The 22,748-nt window shown below is 36.5% G+C and overlaps 1 long non-coding RNA gene across 1 annotated transcript; it reads left to right on the top strand.

Moving 5' to 3' along the window:
* Window positions 1–175: 175 nt before the first annotated feature.
* LOC113299777 lies at window positions 176–8,978 on the top strand. Its single transcript, XR_003335185.1, has 18 exons — window positions 176–395; window positions 581–687; window positions 789–998; window positions 1,285–1,360; window positions 1,655–1,915; window positions 2,769–2,905; window positions 4,276–4,467; window positions 4,556–4,641; window positions 4,798–4,855; window positions 4,972–5,044; window positions 5,232–5,324; window positions 5,401–5,497; window positions 5,590–5,720; window positions 6,345–6,411; window positions 6,760–6,900; window positions 7,306–8,326; window positions 8,566–8,680; window positions 8,790–8,978. It is a non-coding gene; the product is annotated as an uncharacterized LOC113299777 (long non-coding RNA).
* Window positions 8,979–22,748: the final 13,770 nt, after the last annotated feature.

Below are 22,748 nucleotides of genomic sequence, written 5' to 3'. Positions count from 1 at the left end.
TGAAAAGTACAGTATATGCTAATTCTGTTCCAATCAAATCAAAATATGCTAATTTATCATGCCCCAACTTCTTTGGTTACGGGCGCCTTTTACTTGATACAGAACGCTGGCGCCCTACAGAACGATTCGAGTTCGGTTCTCTCATATTTGTAGACCAGAACCCAAACCCTCTCTCTCTTATTTTTTGAAAACACAAGCCCTCTCTCTTTCTCGCTCGATTCTTGTTTTTCCCGCGAGAGCAAATCCACAAAATTAGCAGCAAAATAGGTTAACAATTACAATCTGAAACTCCAAAAACAAAGAGAAGCTTAAATTTGCATAATGGAATGGAGGAACCACACTTATGGATATCAGATTTGACTAATTCAACTGTGATTTCCTCGACTATCGGCAAGGTAATCAACACTCTTCTCACTTCTCGTCCCAAAAAACTAGAAGACTCCATTTCTTATCTTGGCTCTGCTTCTTTTAGAACTTCTGGTAGCATTTTTTAAAATTTTATGTATGAATTAGGTTTTTTATTTTTATTTTTTTTCGAGATACAAATTTATTTATTTTTTAATGATTTAGGGTTTTGTAGGGAGTTTGGAAGAATCACTATGTGTCCTTAAAAAGTACGTTATCGATGCAGTAGGGAAACAAGAGTGAGAGTCATTGGATCAAATTCTTGTTCCGATGATTGAAAATGTGAGATTTCTCAAGAAACATTTTCTAGAATTTGATTTTGTTCGTGAGTTTTAGCTTTTATTTTTTGTTAATTAAATGTATTTTTACCTTTTTATTTGCAGTTATTGATGTGGAAGGGTTCAAGAAGATCAAACCAAGTTTTTGATACTTCTTAATTGGTTATTCGAAGATGAACTTGTTTTTGAAGCTCTTGCAGTTGATCTGGTGACCAGTATCAAGAGAAAAAATGATCTGTATCGCTCTTGGATGGTGCACATTGATACGTGCACCTGTAGAACATGGGATAACTAAGAAGCAATCTTCAGATATTGGTAATGAAATTACTTCATTTCTCAGTTACTTTGAGCATCGGTAATCTAAGGTTGCTGTTCTTAATTGTGGAATTGCTTATTGTTGAGGCTGTTATTATATGTTTAAGTAAACCGGCTAAACTTTATTACCATTTTGTTCCAACTTTATGTATAACTTGGACTTAAGAGCAACTTATATGACTTTACCTTGGGGAAAAACTTTGGTATAATGTGTTAACTATTGGAGTTTTCTCATTTGGTCCTTAAATTAAAGGATATCTTTTGACTGATATTTTCTGAACCACAGGGGTGAAGCGACAGAAATTATTGAAGATTTTTTCCTCTTCAATTTTACATCGTTCGTCTGTTGTTTGCAGTGGAAGGTATGAACTCTACATCTCCAATAAGTTGTAAATTGTGCTGACTACACTTACAAAAGTTGTAAATTCTTGTAGTTGCCCAAAAGACTTTCTAAGCTGTATTTTAATCTTCCATACACACTGTACAGACTAAATTAATTCCTCTTATAGGGCATTCTTTTGACTTGTGGTAAACTCAAAGTACGAAACAGTAGTAAGTCATGTCCTTGTTTCGTACCTGGCGGTGGGCCTGTTGATTAGCTTCACAAGCTAATATTTCCATGATTAAGTTATTTTTACCTTTGTTTTATTTTGTAGGCTCATCTCTGTGCAACTGTTCTTGTAGCAAATTGCAGGACGGATTTGAATTGCCTACTCGTCTTTCAGTAGCTGTTGCTGATTGCATTCTTGTCTGCAGATAAAGAAAAAGTACTTGCTATATCAACAGCTACTGCTAGTACTAAGAAGCCAGTGAATTCAATTTATACGCTTCAACAAGGCACTGAAAACGTGGAGATGGAATTGGTACTTTAGATTCATTTGGATGAACTCGTTACTCTTGTGCTGAAACTCTTGGCTGTATGTTATCTGCACATCTCCGTCTATCAATTCTTTAACCTCTCTTGTTTTCTCTTAAAGTGGCATGCAAAAGTGTTGAATATTACCATGGTTCTTTGCTGGATGATTGGTCTGATGCATTCATGTATCTGTATAAAGCTTAAGAAACATTAGTGAAGTGTGAAAAGACTTTTGAATGCAAAATGCACGATGGTATCCAGTACAAGGTGTCATCTTATGTAGTGTTCTTGAAGGAAGACTCAGGATACCTTATGGCTAGAAGAGTAATATATAAGACTGCAGCAAAAACTTATAGCGCATGTCAAAGACAAATCGAATTTTCTGTAAGAGATGAATAATTGCTGTTGTAGTCTATCAATGATATCTTCTTAAGGAAAGTGTAACCATATGTAAATCGTGTAACTTTAGCACTATATGTCTACAATTTGTGTTCGCCCTGATAGTGGTCAACGATATTCAACACCCAAAATGTTATTGTTGGCACTTAGTTGAACCTTAGGAAACTGGTGCAGAGTAACATCGCCATTTGGAGTCGAACTAAAGTTCTAAGCTGCATCAAGTTTCTAAGAGCTGGGTGTTTCATATCATCTGATTGTCTGTCGGCTGATAGTTGATGTTTGGTCTACACTTTATGAACTTATTGACTTTTTATGTTGCAAACTTACCTGCAGCGGAGCAGAAAAAGCCGGCCTTTACATGCAAAAGGATTGGAGCAAGTTTTACACTCTTGTTCCCGAGCAGGCACGTCTAACCCTCGGTCCTCTATTTTGACCATTAACAGATCTGTTAGATTGTGTTCATACTTCTATTCACATATTCATCACAATTTGTTTTCGACTACATCTGAAAACAGGTGGAGATACAGTTAAAACTGGAATGGCTTTACTTTCTTCTTGTGGGAAACACTATTGCGTGCTTCTGAGGTTGGAGGACTGCAGATTGTCTAAGAGCTACATGGAAATGTTGAATCAGTACATATCAGGCATCCAGGTCAAAAACTTCCTAAGTCTATGAATCTAAAAAACATGAATTTTATAATTGTGCACATGCTTGAATTTGCATGAAAATTAACGGGGATGAAAGACATACTTATATCACCTTATGCTATACACCATTTTTGTACTCTTTGTCTCTCGATTTTATACTTGCCTTTTAAAGCTGAGATTAAAGGGGTTTCTTCAAATATTCTCAAGATTTTGCAAAGTAGTGTCTAATATCCACCTAGAGTATTTGTCTGACCCTATAATATCTTCAGCTGGATCTACGCTTAGGAAAAGTAGGTAGAATCTGGTCTATCCGGTAGGTCAGGGGGCAGTCGAACAAAAAATGAGACGAAATTGAGTATTCTCAGCTTTAGGCTAGCTGGCGATTGCCGATCAATAGAAGTTCCCCGATAAAGCTGCTAGTACCTGGTAAACTCATATTGGCCAAAGTGGAAGAGAAGAAAATGGTAGAGAGATTCGGCATGGTGCTCCTAGAGGCAAGCACTTCCATTGAATGGGTACGACTCCCGAGATTCGGTAATTTTGAACCACGAAACGCTTGGCTTCCATTTCGGTTGCAGGTGTAACCAACCCGCTATTAAGCATATGGCAAAGGGGGGAAAAAACCTATGATGCCAGAAACACTCCGCGGATGTCCTTCAATTTATATTCCCGAGCCTATTTAGGTTAGTCCGCCATCCCATGGATAATCACTGATCGATCAGGATCTTTCCGAAGCTTTCCCTCTGTAGAAGACTTCTTCGGAATGACATAATTTCTTTTTTTGATTTTTCCTATGATTCCCTCTAGAGGTTAGCTAGGGCCCATATCTGTATCTGGATAGGAGATTGCAATGTCAGGACAGGGTTTACAGTTATCACAGAATCTCTTGTCACAGGCAAGTAAATGATGCTTCGCTAGATGTGTATGATTTTTTTTAATTCTTGTCGACACTACGATGCTGTATGAGTGTAATCTCTCACCTTTTCATTTACTTCAGCGTAGACTATAGATTTCAGTTGGTATTGAATTAGTCAAAAGGAATTGTTCCAAATGGTTCTCCTATTACATATATTGGTCTTACCAACAAGCACAAATAAGTAACTTGGCTTAGAGGATCAGTATTCTTCTCAACAATGTCTTTGGTGAAGGTCTTGAGTTGAGGGCAGCCCAAAGTCATTTTATGACCTTTTCCTAGTTGAGACCACTTGGACACAAGAGTTTATCCAAACCTGGGAACCAGATGAAATACATATTATCATTTGAAAATTTAGTTGATGGAAGTAAACTATCCGGCAAAGTGCTTCTGTAATTTATTTCTAATGTTTGTAATGTTTTACCATTGATCTTGAACTAGCGAACCTATCATGCATGCAGGATGTATGTAAAATTGGTGGCTACAGGAGCAAGTGGAATAGATAAGGGTGATGATTCTTGTATATTGAGGGGTTCTGTGTTTGATCGTCTCTGTCCACTACTCATAATCAGGCTTCTTCCATCAAGAGTATTTGATGATCTTAACTTCTCCATTATGTATGGTCATCTTCTCAAAAAAAGGCATTGTGGATGGTATGTTTTTTAATTTCTCTTTTGTTTAAGCCATACATGGTTGATCTATTTGACAACGAGTTTTGTTTATCACTAAAATCAAATGCAGCAGTTTGAACCTTGCTGAGGGTTCAACATGATTTAAGAAATGTCAGAAAAAGTAATTGCAAAAGTTCCACTGGTTGCAAATAAATGGTGTGTTTGATTTCTGGTCACTCCACCACTGTAGAACTGTTAACTTTTTGCGCATGCCATTCGTCATTGACACCACTGTCAACACCCAAAACCTCATTCAGTATATGGTTACAGAAACATCTATACCAACTTTAACTTCTGCGAGAACAACTTCAGGTACAGCAGACTCCAGCTTTGAGAACCGCTCAAGTATTGCTGTTCTTCTTGTTAACAGGTATGTATGTGTATGAATTGTTAGTGATTTGCATTGGAAATGGCCTCAGACTGTTCTCTAGTAACATATTCATTTTGTTATTTTCTGTTTGTTTTTTTCCTTTTTCTTTTCACTAGAGCATTTAATAAATATGAACTTGAAGATGTCAGAAAGCTTGCAGCCGAATTATGTGGTCGCCTTCATCCTAAGGTATATCCCCGTGGCTTGGCAAGCAATGTAAAGATTGCAATAGTATGTTGTTTTTCATTTTTAGCAGTTATTGAAATCCTACTGCATTGGTATTCGTATAATGACTGCATCAATGTAATAAACAATTGCTTGCAAAACTGCATGTATTATATATTGTCCTGACAAATTTTTCCCTGTAATTTCTTAGATTCTCTATCCAATGATGTGATCCCAGTTGGAGACTGCCGCCTGTTCTCGGGATATAAAAGAATCTATGTTTGCAATTTGTACTTCCCTTTTGGTAAAGGCACTGTTCTCTTTTGATATACATAATTATGCTAGAGAATAATTTACTAATTAGGTTGCTTCTTTTATAGTTAAGGGGCAGTACTCCGTCTCTGCATCCTGTTATGCTTGAGATAAGGAAAATATTGGAAATGGTTCTGACTTGGCCGTCTTTGGATGGCGATGAAGGTAGTACTCAATTTATCCTAAATTATCCCAAGTCATTATAGCAATAACTGTCTTGGATTATGAAAATCTGATACTTTTCTTCCATGTTCTAGTCTCTAAAGCACAACATGGGTGCATTGATTGTTTAGCACTGATGATTTGTGCTGAGCTACAACTTCAGACTCGTCGAAGGAGTTCTCTATGAGGAAAACTTAAACAGATGAAAAGGAAAAGAGTTCTGATGGTTGGTTCTCCTTTCTTTTAAGATAATGTGGGTTGGTTAATGTTTTCTGTTTTAGGTTAATGTTTTAAAAGAACAAAAAGTGCTTCACCTCGTGCCTTGAGGTGCGCATTTTTGCGCATCAGCCCAAAAACACACTGATGCGTTAAAAAAAAAAAAGAAGGCTTTGTAGCCCAGTAGATAGGCCCTAGATTCTGTTCGACTGTTTTTTAACCTTAAATAAGCATCAAAAGAAAAAACTATTTTAACTCATTCAACAACTATTCTTCTTCTCTAGTCTTCTCCATTTGTCCGTCAATCCCTCTTCTTCATCTTTTTCTTCTCTTCTGTGTTCATCAATATTCTTCATATGGATTCTTTGTTTTTTGTTTTGTGTTAGAAACGTTTCATATGGATTTATTACTTATAAGTATTTATTTACGCTTTGTTAGACATATTTTTGTGAGGCCATATGATGTTTATAGCTATATATTTGGAGGGTCTTCACGGTATTCCTAATGCAGAAAATGATTAGTCCTCAATTATGTGATCCAGCAGTTGATTCAACAGAATGACCGTGGGCCTGAAAAGCCTGCCTTTTTTTCTTTTCGTTTATGCATGGCTCATGTTACTACCCTTGCTTGCCAGAAGATCTCGAACCCGGAAAGAAGGACTGGCTAAAAGAATTCTTCCTGTTCTCAGTAATTCTGCTGCGGTATGTTTGTTATGAAGATTATGATCAGCTTACATATTCTCTAGGATTCTCTAGGACCTTTTTTCTTTTCTTTTTTCATAAAAATTATCTAGAACCCTACCTGTCAGGAAAAATGTGAATTTATAAGGAGATAACGGATACAAGCAAGATTTTGTTTGTATCAGTCTCCTCCTTCGAGATAGTCTTTATTTACTGTATAATCTCTGAACTCATTTTTCTATTCTAATTTTATAATTTCACTGACAGAATAATTCACTTGAAACTTTGAAGCATAATCTTCTAGACCAGAGTTTCATTTTTGTAGCTCAACTAGTACCTACTATAACCACATTTCTTTCTACAATGCAGGTGATTACATACTCAGACGTTAGAGCTGCATGTATACAAGTTCTATTCTCAGCTGTGTATCACCTCAAATTGGCAATTATTTCTTACTCGTCCGATCTACTTAGGCTTTCTATAAAAGCACGTGAAGAATGTTCAGATAAGGTACAATAGCATGATTTTGTTTCCTGGTATTTGGCTTTTGATTGGATTTGTATCACTAGAATGTAAGACAAAACAAAACCTGGGAATACACAGATAATTCGTTTCTAGAAAATGAGTGTCAGCTAAGAGTCATGAAAACTGTTCAACATCTGAATCCAAGGAACAAATGTATGTGGATAATGGATATTAGAAGTTTTCTCGTTACAAACTAAGTTCCTGTGAAATTATCTTTTCTCTCCGACTATTCAGTTTTTGAGAGGAAATGTAACGCATTTGATACTTAACATATGCTTGTACTTATATCCACTAAAAATCTTTTGTCAGTTGGTATTTTGGTATCTGTTTGTTTGAGTAAAACCGTAGTAATTCATCACTTGCTATAACCTGTTGTTGATCTACGTGCAGGAAAAGATGGCATGAGTGAAATTGATGGCATCACTTATGTCAAGTGGAGAGTATTGGAAATGGACTGCTTGAAGCAAACTCTCTTCTAACAAGTATTTTGGTGATGAATACTGCTTCACCGCAATTGAGACAAGTGCGTGAGAAGTTGTGAGTATGCATGATGTCTCCGGTCGGATGATATCTATCCAACTTCTCTAGATTGCACACCTGCATATATAGTAATTCGTTTAAAATCTTTCATCCAACATGTTATCTCTAGACTACTTGTTTAATTGAAAGAAAGAATGACTTTAGAGGTTCCTTGTCCTGATTTACAAAATGCTATCCAGTGAAGAGCTTTATTAACCGGAAGCCTCCCCATATCGGGTACTTCTTGAAGCCCTCCGGGGGAATTCTTGACACGGTAGATTATGAGGAATTCTCTTCATGAATTCGATCCTTTTAGTGTATTTACATGAGCGTGACACCAGTATTTGTCGTCATTACGAGCTAGAGACACTACTTTGAAGTCATCACTTCTGTATTTCTAAATAAATCCATATTGTAAGCAGTTTGTCTTACCAATATAGATGTAGTTATGGCCGCAAGATTGATAACTTCAAAGTGGTGTCTCTGGCAAAATGGCGATAAATATTGGTGTTGGGTTCATGTATATATACTAGGAAGATCGAATTCATGGAGAACAATGAAGAAGAATATTTATCATTTATCGTGTCAATAATTTCCTAGGCGGCTTCAAAAAGTCCCTGATACGAGGCTGCTTCCTGTTAATCGAGCTCTTCACTTGATAGCATTTCGTAAATCAAAACAAAGAACCTCTAAGGTCATTCTTCTTTTAATTTTGAAAGATAAATATTCAAAGAGATGCAATTTCCTAACATGTTGGATAAAAATTACAAACAAATTCACTTAACATGTAGGTGTTCAATCTGATTGGTTGGAAAATCCATCTTTATAAACTTCGTTTGGTTTTCACTGCTGCATTCACTGGAAATTTCCAATTCGCGCTGGGATTTCTTAGGTAAAAATCCATGCCTTGCTGCCTTCATCCCTGTGGCTTCTTTAATGCGATTAATTTCTGCACATTAGTAATACTGGTGGATTCCTTATCGCATTCAATAATCGTTGGATTTATGAGTGCAGCAGCAACCATAATATGTCTTCACAACTGAAGGGGTCGGCAAGAATTTTATTTTTTGATAGCAGTTTTCTTCAAATAAGAAAGAAATTGAGAAAAATATTGATTTGCTGTGTGTGCAGATAAATGAGAAGCCAAGTTTATACTGGATATCGGGCTTTAGTGCCCATGCCGACTGTGGTTATTGGATGCTTGGCTGCATATTTTGGTCATGCAGATAAGCATGTAATTCAAATTGTAATCCATTTCCTAACTTTTGTCGTTAAAACTTCAATTTTCAATACTAAAGAAACTTCCCAATTTCCTGCTAATTAAGTTAAATTAAATGTCGCATCATGTGTTGCAGGTGGGTCCTTTGGAAAAAGGAATAAATCCTTGTTCAATTCAATTCTTAAATTTCGATCCTAAATATCTATCCTACACGTCATGACAGGATTTCTTGCTTTAGCCGTAGGTCCTTGTAAATGACATTTTATTGTCCAAATCTCTTCCTCCTACATCAATTGAACCTTTAGAAATAGATGATGATGAAGTTCCTCGCCCTGCTGATAGTGATTATGATTACGAAAGCGGTGCAAAGGATAATTTCTTGGAAGATGAAGAAGAAATTCTTTCTAAAGAAGCATCTGCTGGTGTTAATCAAAATGAGAAAGAAATTTCTCCTGAAGAGGTAATTGCTGGAGATAATCAAGATGCTAGTCAAGGCGAAGATCAGAACCGAAATAAAGGAGAAGCTTGTGATAATGAGAATATTGGCAAAGAATTTCTGTTATCTCCTGTTACTGAGATTAATACTGAAGCTTGAGCTTCTTATCTAGCTTTGTCTTCTTGAACTGTCTTATTTTTATCACTTCTGCGAGTTACACTTTTCAACCAACTTTGGAATCAACTTTTCCTTTTAATATTTTGTTGACGAGAAAGATAATGCTTCTTGTGTATTGATTCCCATACTTGCCTCTCATTATCTTTCTTGCAAAAAATAATCTGTTACGAATACTTATAAATATTTTGTTTTATCATGTGGTCTTATTTTTCCTTCCTAATTAAAGGTCTTATTATGCCACCTCTTGTCATTGCGACAAAATCGGAGGACGTCCTTGAACTTTCATGCAAAAACCCATTGATCTTTCCTTAACTTTTTCTTTTGTATTATGGCCTCTTCAGGAATGCTGCGACAATATGACAGGCCTAAATATTCTTGCGAAAATAAAGCCCCATGACATTGCTGTCTTGCGACGAAATCGCAAGATGTCTTCGCACTTTCATATGAAAACCCATTGATCTCATCTTATCTTTTTCTTTTGTATTATTGCCTCTTCAGGATTGTTGCACAAATATGACAAGCCTTAATATTCTTGCGAATAGAAAGCCTCATGACATTTGCGTCTTAAGACACTTATCAGCTCCCTAATGGAGGGTGCGGCCCTTATCTTCCCCCTGGTTGCCCCTTCAAGGAGGCGTACTTCTACCATACAAGGTTAGCTCCTCCCATCCAGTCTTAACAACAACCAGTTGTTTTCGCAGCCTCTTATCCCTTTTACCTATAGGGTTTATGGTTACGAGACTGCACCCTAAGTGGGGTTTTCTTTGGCCGAGTGCAGTATAAGCCAAGACTTGTCAAGAATGGCAAGGTACGCTTCAAACGTCCCTGGCACTCTTGACTCAACCGTGTACCTCGGCGCCTTGATCATATCTTCACTCGTTGGGAGAGTCCTTATTACCTTAGTCGCCCAACCCAAGTCATATGCTTAAGCTAAGAATCCAAGGTGCCTCTCCCAGATGGGCTTTATTGACCCCAAATCTCCATGACTCAGGTTCCGGTGGCGGTGTAGCCTTTCCCTGAGCCATGCAACAGGTACCCCCTAATATGACGTACTTTAGGTCTTACATTTGCCTCTTGCGAAATTTTATTCGCGAACTAGGGTGTACGCCATAAAGGTTCGCCCCTTTCTTTTATGTCATTGTTCTGTGATTATCTCTGCGAAAATTTCGCACATCATGATCTTGTTTTAATATGAGTAATCTTCCAATTATTCTTTCGAAATCCATAACTTCTCAAAGCTTCTTACGGATAATATCTTTTTAAGTACAACCTGTTCCATGGTCTATCTAATCTATGACCAACATCTCTTCCCTCTGGATCCATTAATCTATAAGCTTCTGTTCCAACTATCTCCTTAATGATGTAAGTCCATTCCATTTTTCGCTAATTTTCCACCATTTTCCCGCTGATATATTGGTGTTTCTCGCAGAACTAAATCTCCTGGTTGAAATTCGCGTATTTTGACACGTTTATTATACTCTCGGGCTAATCTTCGCTGATAATTCTCCATATGTTGTAAAGATTTTTCTCTTCTTTCTTCTAATTCATCAAGTTTATTTAAAATCAAGCCTGCACTAAGATTTTTCTCCCAAGCTTCTCTTTTTGTTGTCGGAATAACAACTTCTGTTGGTAACACCGCTTCAACTCCGTATGTTAAACAAAAAGGTGACATTCCAGTAGCTTCTCTTCTAGTTGTATTATACGCCCATACTGCATTATGTACTTGTTCGCACCATGATCTGTGATGTCCTTCCAATTTCTTCTTTAATATATCTGCAATTGTTTTGTTTGTTGTTTCTAGCTTCCCATTAGCTTGTGGATACAAAGGAGTAGACTTTCCACATTTTATCTTGAATGCATTAAGTAGCATTTCTATATTCTGTCCTTCAAATTTTTTCCCATTATCAGTTACCAACTGTGCAGGAATTCCGAATCTGCAAATGATATTTTCGAATATGAATGTAAAGATATCTTTGTCGCGAATATGTTGTACTGCCTTCACTTCTGTCCATTTTGTGAAATAATCTGTTGCGACTATTAAATATCTTCTTTGTCCAGAACCTGGTAAAAATGGTCCCACAATATCTAAGCCCCACTTTCCAAAAGGCTACACACTGGTTGAAGATGATAGTGGTGCTCCAGGTGCATGTATTTTCTTTCCATGCCGCTGACAATCTTCGCAACGTCTTGATATTCGTTTTGCATCTTCGTGCATGTATGGACAGTAATAACCTTGCGTTTTTTCTCTATGTGCCAAAGATCTTCCTCCGCTATGATTGCCAACATCCCCACTATGTAACATTTTTAGCACTTTTTCTCCTTCCTCTCGTGTCAAACATCTGAGTGATGGTTCGTTAAAGGATTTTCGGTATATCAACCCATCTCTTAATTCATAATTCGTTGCACGACTTTTTAACTTGTGTGTTTCCAATCTATTTCTTGGTGTTTCTCCTTTCGCCAAATATGCATGAAGTTCCATTCTCCAGTCTGCGATATTGTTCATTTGTTCTTCTTCTTCATTGTCTATTATCATCACATCCACGTCTTCTTCTTCTTTATTGATTGATGGTGACAGAAGTGTTTGTATTTTTATGCATCTCGCAGTTGGATCTGTCATCATGCTTGAGATGAAAGCAAAAGCGTCTGCGAGTCTGTTATCCTTTCTTGAAATGTGCCTCCATTTTTTTTGGGATTTTCGCTGACAATTCTTCAACCAGCTTCTTGTATTTCTTCAAGGATGGTTCATTTGTAGTATACTCTCCCTTTATTTGGCGAATAACTAGCTGCGAATCACTAGTGATCCTGGCATTTTCTAGTTTCATTTCTATTGCGAATTTTAAGGCATGTATCACAGCTTCATATTCTGTTTCATTATTAGTGGATGCAAATTCCAATCTGAATGAAAAAGCCATCTTATTCCTTCTGGCGAAATTAAAACAATTCCAACTCCATTTCCTTCTCCATTTGATGATCCATCTACCAATATCTCCCATCTATTTGGTTCTGTTAATAAATCTTTTGGATCTCCTGTTCTTCTACATCCATCATTTCTTCTACTGCTTCATCTTCTTCTAAAGGAAATTCTGCCAAGAAATCTGCAACAACTTGTGATTTTGGTGAAGACAAAATTTCATATTTAATATCAAAGTGGCCTACTTGTGCATTCCATCTCTCCACTCTTCCTGATCTTTTAGAATTCTTCATCACTGATTCAATTGGTACTTTTGTTAATACCTTTATCTTGTGCGCTTGAAAGTATATGCGGAGCTTAAATGATGCATAAACTAATGCTAAGATTAACTTTCAATCTTTGAGTAATTCTTCTCGGCAGTATTAAAAGTTTTGCTAATGTAATAAATGGGTTTCTCCACTCCTGCGTCTACTCGCAATAACACAACACTTAATGCATGCGACGTCGTCGCAAGATAGATCAATAATTCTTCTCCTGATTCTGCTTTTTGTAAAATAGTTGTATTCATAAGATGTTCTTTGATCCTTGAAAAGCTTTTTCACATTCATCAGTCCATTTAAATTTCGCACCCTTCTTGAGTATATCGAAAAAATATTTTTTGTCTGATGATCGCGAAATGAATCTCCCCAGCGAAGCTAGAAGCCCATTCAACTTTGTACATTTTATTGTTGCTGGTGTTGGCATGTCACGAACTGCTTGCACTTTTTCTGGATCAACCTGTATTCCTTCCTTTGATACAATGTAGCCTAAAATTTTCCCGATGCAACTCCAATAGTACACTTCTCAGGATTCAATTTAATGTTATACTGCCGCATTTGTTCAAAAATCTCCCTCAGGTCTTGTACATGGTCTTTAGCTTCTTTACTCTTTACTAACATGTCATCCACGTATACTTCTAATGTTTTGTGTATCCATTTTGCGAACACCTTCTCTACCATTCTTTGGTATGTCTCTCCCGCATTTCGCAAACCAAATGGCATTTTCGTGTAACAATATAAACCTCTAGGGGCAAAGAAAGCAGTATGTTCTTGATCTTCTTCAGCGAGAGGGATTTGGTTATACCCTTTGTACCCATCTAAAGACGATACCTATCGTTTCCCGCTGCGGATTCCACCATTTGAGGAATATCTGGTAACGGAAAACTATCTTTGGGGCAAGCTTTGTTTAAATCAGTGAAATCTATGCAAATCCTGATTCCTTTGTTTTTCTTTGGGACAATGACCATATTCGCTATCCATTCTGGGTATTTAGCTTCTCTTATGATTCCCGCATCAAGCATTTTCTGTAGTTCTTCTTCTATTTGGGAATGGTAAGTTGTTGCAATTTTTCTTATTCTCTGTTTAAATGGTCTCACATTTTTGTTAATCTCCAACTTGTGGCATGCAATTGATGGATCTATCCCGGTATCTCATCCATGCTTCCTGCGAAAACATCTTTATATTCTCGCAACAAGTTAACAGTTCTTTCTTCTTCTTCCACATCCATTTTGGTTCCAATTCTCAATATTAGAGGTTCTTCTATAGTCCCAACGTTTATTTCTTTTGTTGGTTGCGCGCAGTGTAACTGGGTTTAGGTTCTCCCATTGGTGTTGGTTCTTTTATTGTTTTCATAGGTCCTTCTCCTTCTTCCGAAATTTCGCTGGGTATTCCTTTGCCTTCTTTTGCCCTTATCATATATACTCTAAATTCTTCTTCTTTCTTTGCTTCCTTTGCCAACTTTCTGCGAAATTGTTTCTTTTTGCTTGTCCTTCATAATGCTTTACTTCAATTTGATGACATAATTTCGCATTGTCAACATCTCCTCTGATTTCACCTATTCCATTTGGTGTGGGAATTTAATACATTGATGCAACGTTGATACTACAGCTTTTATCGCATGTATCCATGGTCTTCCTAATAACATATTATATGGCGATTCCATATCCACCACGCACACGTTACATGTGTTTCGATTTCTCCAAGTGGAATTCGTACCACTATCTCTCCTTTAGGTTTTGTTGTGGATTTTCCAAAGCCGTGAACAAATATGTTGAACTGGACATTTCTTCATCTTTAAATCCCATTCCCCGGAATGCGTGATAAAATATTATATCCACTGAACTTCCTGTATCGATTAAAGTTCTGTTCAATATCCATTCTCCTGTGGATTTTCGTTTCTCCTTCTTTTTCGTAATAGGCACTGTGATAACCAATGGAGATGTGTGGTTCAAATTTTCTTTTGGTATTTCTGCCGCCATGAATGTAATTTTTTGCTTTTCCCAATCTTTCAAGGGTGATGTCTTTTCTACCGCCATAACCTTCCTTCCTTCAAAATTTCGTTTATGTATTCTTCCTTTGATGTTTTCATGGAATTCATTAACCATCTTTTTTGTTATCATATTACACTCCAATCTTTTGTCATCTTCATTAATTCTATTCATCTTTCTTTTAACTGGTTCACTGATTTATTTAATCACTTTCTTGATTTGAATATTCTCAACAACAATCTTCAACTTTCAATCTTCAAAGTCCCTGTTTCTAGCGCCATTATGTAGTTGCAGGAAATCCTACACTACACCCCTCATATGATTTCATTATTAATCAACTCATTTTTAGGTTTACACTCTTAATTTTATTGATCAATCTTTGAATGTTCTTACAAGAAAAGATAAAGAAATCAAGAATCACCTTTGCTCTAGACTTTCTCTATCCTATTTACTTGTTTCTTACTCAAAAAAGATCTTCCCCTTTCTTTAAAACTTGAACGACTATTTATAGGGAAATACATAGTGGATGACAGCTAATCTGTCCTTTATTTTCGGGTATGATTTGCGACATTGTCGCAACCTTACAAAAATTAATTTCGCAAGCTCTCTAATTTTCGCAGGACTATCATATCTTTATCGTGATCTTAGCTGACGTCATTTATTATATTCTTCCTGAAACTGTTCTGCGACGCTGTTGTATTGTGTTGTTGATAATTTCGCTGAAATATTGTCGTTGCGAGATTTTGATCCTACACTAGGATGCATCAATGATGCAGATAATAAGGCTCTCACTAAGATAACAGATTAAGATAAGGTCACTGCAACTCTAAAGATGATGCAACCATGTAAAGTACCAGGCCCAAATGGTTTTCATCAGTGTTTTTTTCAAGCTCAATGGCCCACAGTTAAAGAGGAAGTTATTAGAATGATTCAGAGATTCTTTACTTATGGAGGAAACCTCTGCTTGATCCCTAAATGCATACTCCAACAATCACCATAAGATTATAGGACGATAACTCTCTGCAACTCTACAAGTTATTCAAAGATACTAGCTTATCGTGTGAAATCCCATCTGGACAAACTCATTTCCCCTATGCTAGAAGCGTATGTACTAGGAAGACAAATTGCTGACAATATCATTTTATCTCAAGAATTAACCCACTATATGAAAAGGAAGAAAACTTACATGGCTTTAAAACTCGACATGTCGAAAGCTTTCGAACGTGTAGAGTGGTCATTTTTGGATAATATTATAAAGAAACTGGGAATCAACAATACGTGGTGCAACTTTATATATGAGTATGTTAGTACATCTGAATTTCAAGTGTTGCTAAATGGTTCACCTTGTCAAGCCTTTAACTAGTGGCATTTGACAAGATGATCGAATTTCACCGTATATTTTCCTACTTACAATGGAAGTCTTCACTATGGATCTTTCACAAGCAAAAAAAAAATGGTAAAATACAAGGTATGAAAATAATAAAGAATGGAACACAACTAACCCACTCACTATACTCCGATTATTGTCTTATTTTTTTCCAAAGCAGACATCCATAATGTTGATAACCTCATTAATTCTTTCAGTGATATCTCCGGGCAGCAGATAAACTTTCACAAATCAGTAGTTTCCTTCTCTAAACATATCCGTCTTAGGAATTATTCATTTATGGAGACTATTAAAAGGAAAAATATGAGCATAGAGGATAAATATATGAGAATATCACTTTGTATAAACAGAAGGAAAACCACTTCTTTCACTAGTTTGGTTGATAATGTTAGAGCACTGCTCGGTCGAACTCGCAAGCGTTGCTATCTTAATCTTGTTTGTCAAGTTTATTTGATCAAAAATATATACTTGATTTCTATTCTACTTATAGCTATGTCTCGGATTAGGATAGAATGTGTAGTTGAGCGTTAGACTTCAAGGCGTTCACCGATTGAAGAAGAAGATCTACTGAGGAGCTTGAGGAACTTCATTAACAAAAGGTATGTGGAGACTAAAACTTATGTATCACTCAGAAGTCTATTCTATTCTATTTTCTAATGAGACTAAGTCGTATAACTGTATCGACTTTTACATTATACACATTTGAAATACGTGTTGGAAGATTTTTGCTTTAGTTATGTTCATCGTATTCTTGACAAGTTTAATTGGAAACAATTTATTTGTTGGAAACTAAATATTAAGTCAAAAGATGATAATGTGAAAATTAGCTTGAACATCTTATATGATTTGTGTGAGAGAGTCATTCGATGTTAGCTCGGGAAGTTCCGTATTGATCGTTTGATCACTTGAAAATTACTTGAAGCTAATGGTATGTGTAAGATTGATATTGTCGTCTTCTAAGGATGTTTCAATGATTAAAATAAGAGTTTAGAACAATTACCCATGACTGGATACAACACGGTATGCATACCCAATATGCGAATTGTATTGTGATGATTCAGTTCCGGAACTCTTGTTTGCGTACCTAGTATGCGAACAGATTTACCTGAGAAGGTCCGGAACTCTTATTTGCGTACCTAGTATGCAAACGGGTTTACCTGAGTTGGGTCCGGAACGGTTGTTCGCGAACCGGGTTTGCGAACCGCTTGACTAGGCCAAGGTCCAAAGCTGTTGTTCGCGTACCCAGTTTGCACACAGTGGTTAAGTTATAAAATCGGTAATGCATGATTCTTATAATCATGAACTAAAGCATTTATGATATAAGGAATGAAAATTAACTTTGCAAGTCGTAGCTTAATGTTCATTAATTGATTCTTGTATAAGTACTTTGTACAATCACGAAGAAAATCGATTTCGTTTCAATTTGTTCATGGATATTTCTACGAGATAGTGAACAATTGAACAACTCTATTTGAAGCAAAATTAGATTCATTTTATTATCTATCATTATTGATTGATCATCATATTTGATCTAGAAGTGTTAGATGAATATGACTAAGTTAAAAGTGTTCATATGGCTAACTTCGGTTAACTTTTATTGAGCCAACCCAATATACACGTTTAGGTATGGCTACCCATATCTAAATACAAGTATATTTCATTTATGTGTAACAAGATAAGACCATCTAACGGTGGAGATTAATTGCTTAATTTCTAAGCAGACTTAGCTTGAATCTTAAATCAGGAGTTCATCTAACAATAATATTGAATGCTTTGTTACTAAGCTATATTAGCTTTGATTGTAAGCAACCCTGATTTGAAATACTATATAAGGGAGAACTCTAGCATCTGGGAAACCTAATCCCAACACTTATGTGTGTCCTAGTTGCAAACTAGAGACAATTCTCCTTTAACCTAGGTTTTCCAAAACCATTATTAAGTTAACGACTTGAAGACTTCATTTGGGATTCGTGAAGCCAAATCTAACTATTTTCTCTATAGTTGCGTATTCTGATCTTACTTGTTTTATCTATTGAGTTTTATCTTCTCTAAGATTTACTCGAGATTTATCTCCGATAGGTAAGATATAAAAAGTAATCACAACAGTTCTTCGTCTCAGACTCTTGTGATTTCGCAATAACTTCTTCTATTAATCAGTTAGGTTATTGTGAGGTGACTAATATTTCTAAGATGCTCTTCGGGAGTATAAGATCAGATTATTAGTTGGTTTCTGTTCACCTTGATATTTGTATCAAAAGACGGAACAAAAAGAATAAAGGATAGACATATCTGTGGGAGACAGATTTGTTCATAAGTCTTCGACTTTGGATCGTAGCAACTCTTAGTTGTGGGTGAGATCATCTAAGGGAATCAAGTGCATAAAATCCGGCGTGGTTCTAGAGGCATAAAGAACGCGACTATACCTTAATCGGTGTCAGACTTGGTTAGCGCTAAACTACATTCCAGTCCGAAGTTAACTTGTAGTAGGATAGAATCTGTAGCGGCTTAATACACTATGGTGTTCAAATCTGGACTAGGTGCCGGGGGTTTTCTGCATTTGCGGTTTCCTCGTTAACAAAATTTCTGGTGTCTGTGTTATTTCTTTTTGCATTATATATGTTTATATAATTGAAATATCACAGGTTGTGCGTAGTTCAATCAGTTGATAAATCCCACCTTGATTGTTGGATAAAACTTGATTGACACTTGGGCATTGGTCTTTGGTACCATCCAAGTTATTTCTCATATCAATCAGGCTCATTGATTTCTATCTGTTTGTTTTGCTTATTGTATAGAGAAAGAGATGAATCTCTTTGATATATTTCTTGATTGAGTCTCACTTTTAAGTTGGTTCTCTCGGAATTATATTGGAGTTTAGTCCATACAGATTGTCGAACGAATTATTGGGGTGTGGTTGTTATACCCCGCCTTTTCAGATAACATGAAAACGAAGCTTACAAGATGGAAAGGGAAGTTTATAAATCAAATGGAGGAATATCAATGATAGTGAAGAGTGTATATAATACAATTCCCTCGCACAATATGGGTATTTTCAGAATACCATCAAAGATGTGGACATAGTTCACTAGAATACTTTGTGGAATAAGCATGAAGGTCCGAGTTTCTACTTAACTTCATGGATGAAAGTATGTAAGAAGAAGTCATCGGGTCCTATAACCATTTCAATCGATCTTTACTAGCACAAGATGCGGGGAGGCTATGTCATTCCTTAAACCAATTACGGTCTTCGACATTAAAAAAGAAATACATCCAAATATAACCGTCTTGCATGTAAAAAAGAAGAAAAACTCCAAATGGGCATGGCAGAGTATACAAGGGAATATGAGTTTTGTTCAAAAATATAATTTTTGGGTTTTAGGAAATTAGTGAAATATTCTCACTTAGAAGGATAATTGGATTCTTGGTATACAGACTCCTCCAATTCCTGCTATAGAAATTGATGATGTTTAAGCTTTCAACGTTGTTTTTGATGTCATTGATCAAAACTAAATCATGGAAGGTCAATATAATTCAAAAAATAATATATTGGTATGGACCCTGATAAAAAATGGATAATTCACGTTTAAAGCAACTTACATTATGTTGATCTCAAGTGCAATGCCATCTTAACTGAAGATCAGGTTACAAAAAAGTTATGGAAGAAACTGTGGAACTAAAGACTCTCCCAAGAATAAAACACTTCATCTGGAAGTATGTTTCTGATATAGTGCCATCGAATGAGCGTATGGGAAGATTAATGGGATACTGGGGATATTTATAAGATGTCTGAGCAGAAAATAGAGACAACAATACACATTATCCGTGAATGTCCTTTCTTTAGGGGTGTTTTGGTTTCCATCCCTGATGCAAGGAGAAATATGCAGACTACAAACATTTTTGTGCGGGATTAGATCAGATATTGGTATACAAATGATTTTTGCAATATTGATGAAGTCTGGGTTGTTAAAATGGATAATACAACATGGTAATTTGGAAAGCAAGATGTAGATGCATATTTCAAGATATTAAACTATACCCACTTGGAGTTGTTCAAGTGGACAGTTCATGGATGCTACCACTGGCAGTATAATGGCGAGAAAATATGATATTATCACTAGCAATTCTTTGACTCACAAAACTCAGATTAATTGGAGTCCACCGACTAGTATTAATTATGCTGTGATGCCTCATGTTTGGTTTGCTGGTGCAATATTGGTGGATGCAAATTTTTTTATTTCTAAGAGCAGTTCCTGTGGACTCAACAAACTTGTAGTTTGTTCATTTTGCTCCCATTATGGACTCAACAAACATGAAAAACGGATAGGCAAACCAACAAAATTGTTGGTTTGTTGAGTGAGACTGAAGAACAGACGCGCGCTTGATAGAAAACCGGGTGGTTCAACCAAACACGCTGGCGTGTGAATCACAAACGCTGGCGTGTGACCCAAAACCGCCAGTTTTTACTTCACACACCAGCGTCTGTGGTGAATTCTTCAGCGTGTGATCCAAAACCGCCAACGACGAAATATGGACGTCTGAAAACTCTTGTGATCCAACGGCTAGAATTTTGGGTTCTATAAATACTCCTCATTTCAACTCCAAATTCACACATTCTAAATCCTTCACTATCAAATCATCTACAAAAATGCCTCGCACAGTTCGTGGTGTTAGATTCACTCAACAAGAGAATTTAGCTATCTGTAGAGCCTTTGTTTTTCACACACAAGATGTTGTCGATAGGAATGTAGCCGAATCGACGTTGTGTTTCTGGGAGAAAGTTTATAGAATGTTCGCCGCTGAAACGGGGAACAATTATGGGTGTGATTCTCACGGATTGTCGTATCGTTTAGTGTAATTAGTTGTCATGTATCGGAATTTGTAGCTGTATTAGTGCACAATCATAAAAATAAACTCAACGGTGAGGTTGTACATGAAGTGGAACCCAGAACACTAGCGATGTGGGAAGTATCTCACAGCGGACGTCCTTTCGACTTCCAAGCTTGTTTCAACATTCACAGGGTGCTCAACAGATACGATCCCTACATCGTCCTAGGAATTCCACCATCCGACGAGAATTGACGCCTATATAGTAGTTGTTTTAATCTAATGTATTTATTTTATTCTCATGTATGATGTGGTTGTTTAATCCAATGCAGTATGTTTTTATTTATTGAAAAAGCGGTGGTCTAAAAACACCACCCAATAATTCGATTAGCAATCTGTATGGACTAACTCCGATATCTTTGCTAGAGAATCAACTAGACTGCCAGACTCAATTTAGATTAAAGTATCTCAAGAAGTTAATATCTCTCACTTGTTTTGATTTACTCAAGCTAAAACAATAGCGAGTCTTAAATCAAACACAAGGAATAACTTGGAAGGTACCAAAGACCAATGTCCAAGGATCAATCAATATCAATCAACAACCAAAGGTTGGATTTCCAATTGATGATCTTAACGCACAACCTGTATTATTTCTATTATATAACAAATATAATGCGTAAAAGAAATAACACAGACACCAGAAGTTTTGTTAACGAGGAAACCACAAATGCAGAAAACCCCCGGGACTAGTCCAGATTGAACATACACTGTATTAAGCCTCTACAGACACTAGCCTACTACAAACTAACTTCAGACTAGCCTATAGTTGAACCCCTATCAATCTCCCACTGATACAAGGTACAATTATGCTCCTACGCCTCTGATCCAAGAAGGATGCTACGTACTTGATTCCCTTAGATGATCTCACTCACAACTAAGAGCTGCTACGACACCGAAATTCGCAGGCTTTAACAATAAACAAATCTTTCTCCCACAGAAAAGTCTATCAATGGATAAATCTGTATCCCACATATAAACCCTAAATTTTGTTCCGTCTTTTTATATGAAATCAAGTTGAACAGAAACCAATTGATAATCCGGTCTTATATTCCCGGAGAACAGCCTAGATTAATCAATCACCTCTCAACAATCCTTCCTGACTACACAGGCAGTTTGTGAAGGAATCACAAACAGAGAGACGAAGATGTTTGTGATCTCTTTATCTTGCCTACCGGAGAACTCTCACGATCTCAAGCCAATCAAAGGTTGTACTCGTACGATAGAAGATGCAAGATCATATCACATAACTACGATAAAGTAGTATCGGTCTGACTTCACAATCCCAATGAAGTCTTTAAGTCGTTAACCTGATTTTAGAGAAGAAAATCAAAGGTTAATGGAGATCAACTCTAGCGAGCGCACTAGTATCACACAAGACGTGTGGGGATTAGTTTTGCTCAAAGCTAGATGTCCCCTATATATAGTCTTCAAATCAGGGGTTTTTCGTTAGTTACAAAGCAATCCATATTCACCGTTAGATGAAAACCTGATTTAAATTCAAGCTAATATTTCTCAACCGTTAGATCGAAAACTTAACTTGTCATACACAATTGACATACACGTTTACTGGGTTTGTGAAACCGTGCCCAAACGTGTACGTGTATGTTGGTTCAACATAGTAACCAAAAGTTTAACCATATGAGATTTTCATATTAACCTTCTTCGTCTTCATCATAACTAGTTCAATTGGCTGAAATGAACTAGTTAAAGAGTTTTTCAATTGCAAGGAAATCTCATGTACTACACAAGACACAATTGAAGCAAAGATGATTCGATTCGATTGAATTGGCTCATGAACATTGTAGCCACGGTTTGCATAAAGCATTCCTTAGTAATTTAATACTCATGTTCAAAACTCATCTTTAGATCATAAACTTTTAAGCTTACAAACAAGTTCGTGAACTTAAGTTCAATCGGTTGAGTTTTCCCAACTCAGCAGAAATTCTCGGGTCGAGAACTTCCGCCAGTTCGTGGACTAGGTTCGCGGACTGAGTT

The sequence above is a fragment of the Papaver somniferum genome, chromosome 7 (genome assembly GCF_003573695.1).
Source record: "Papaver somniferum cultivar HN1 chromosome 7, ASM357369v1, whole genome shotgun sequence".
NCBI classification, from domain to species: Eukaryota; Viridiplantae; Streptophyta; class Magnoliopsida; order Ranunculales; family Papaveraceae; genus Papaver; species Papaver somniferum.
This window is presented reverse-complemented; position numbering and strand designations above follow the sequence as displayed.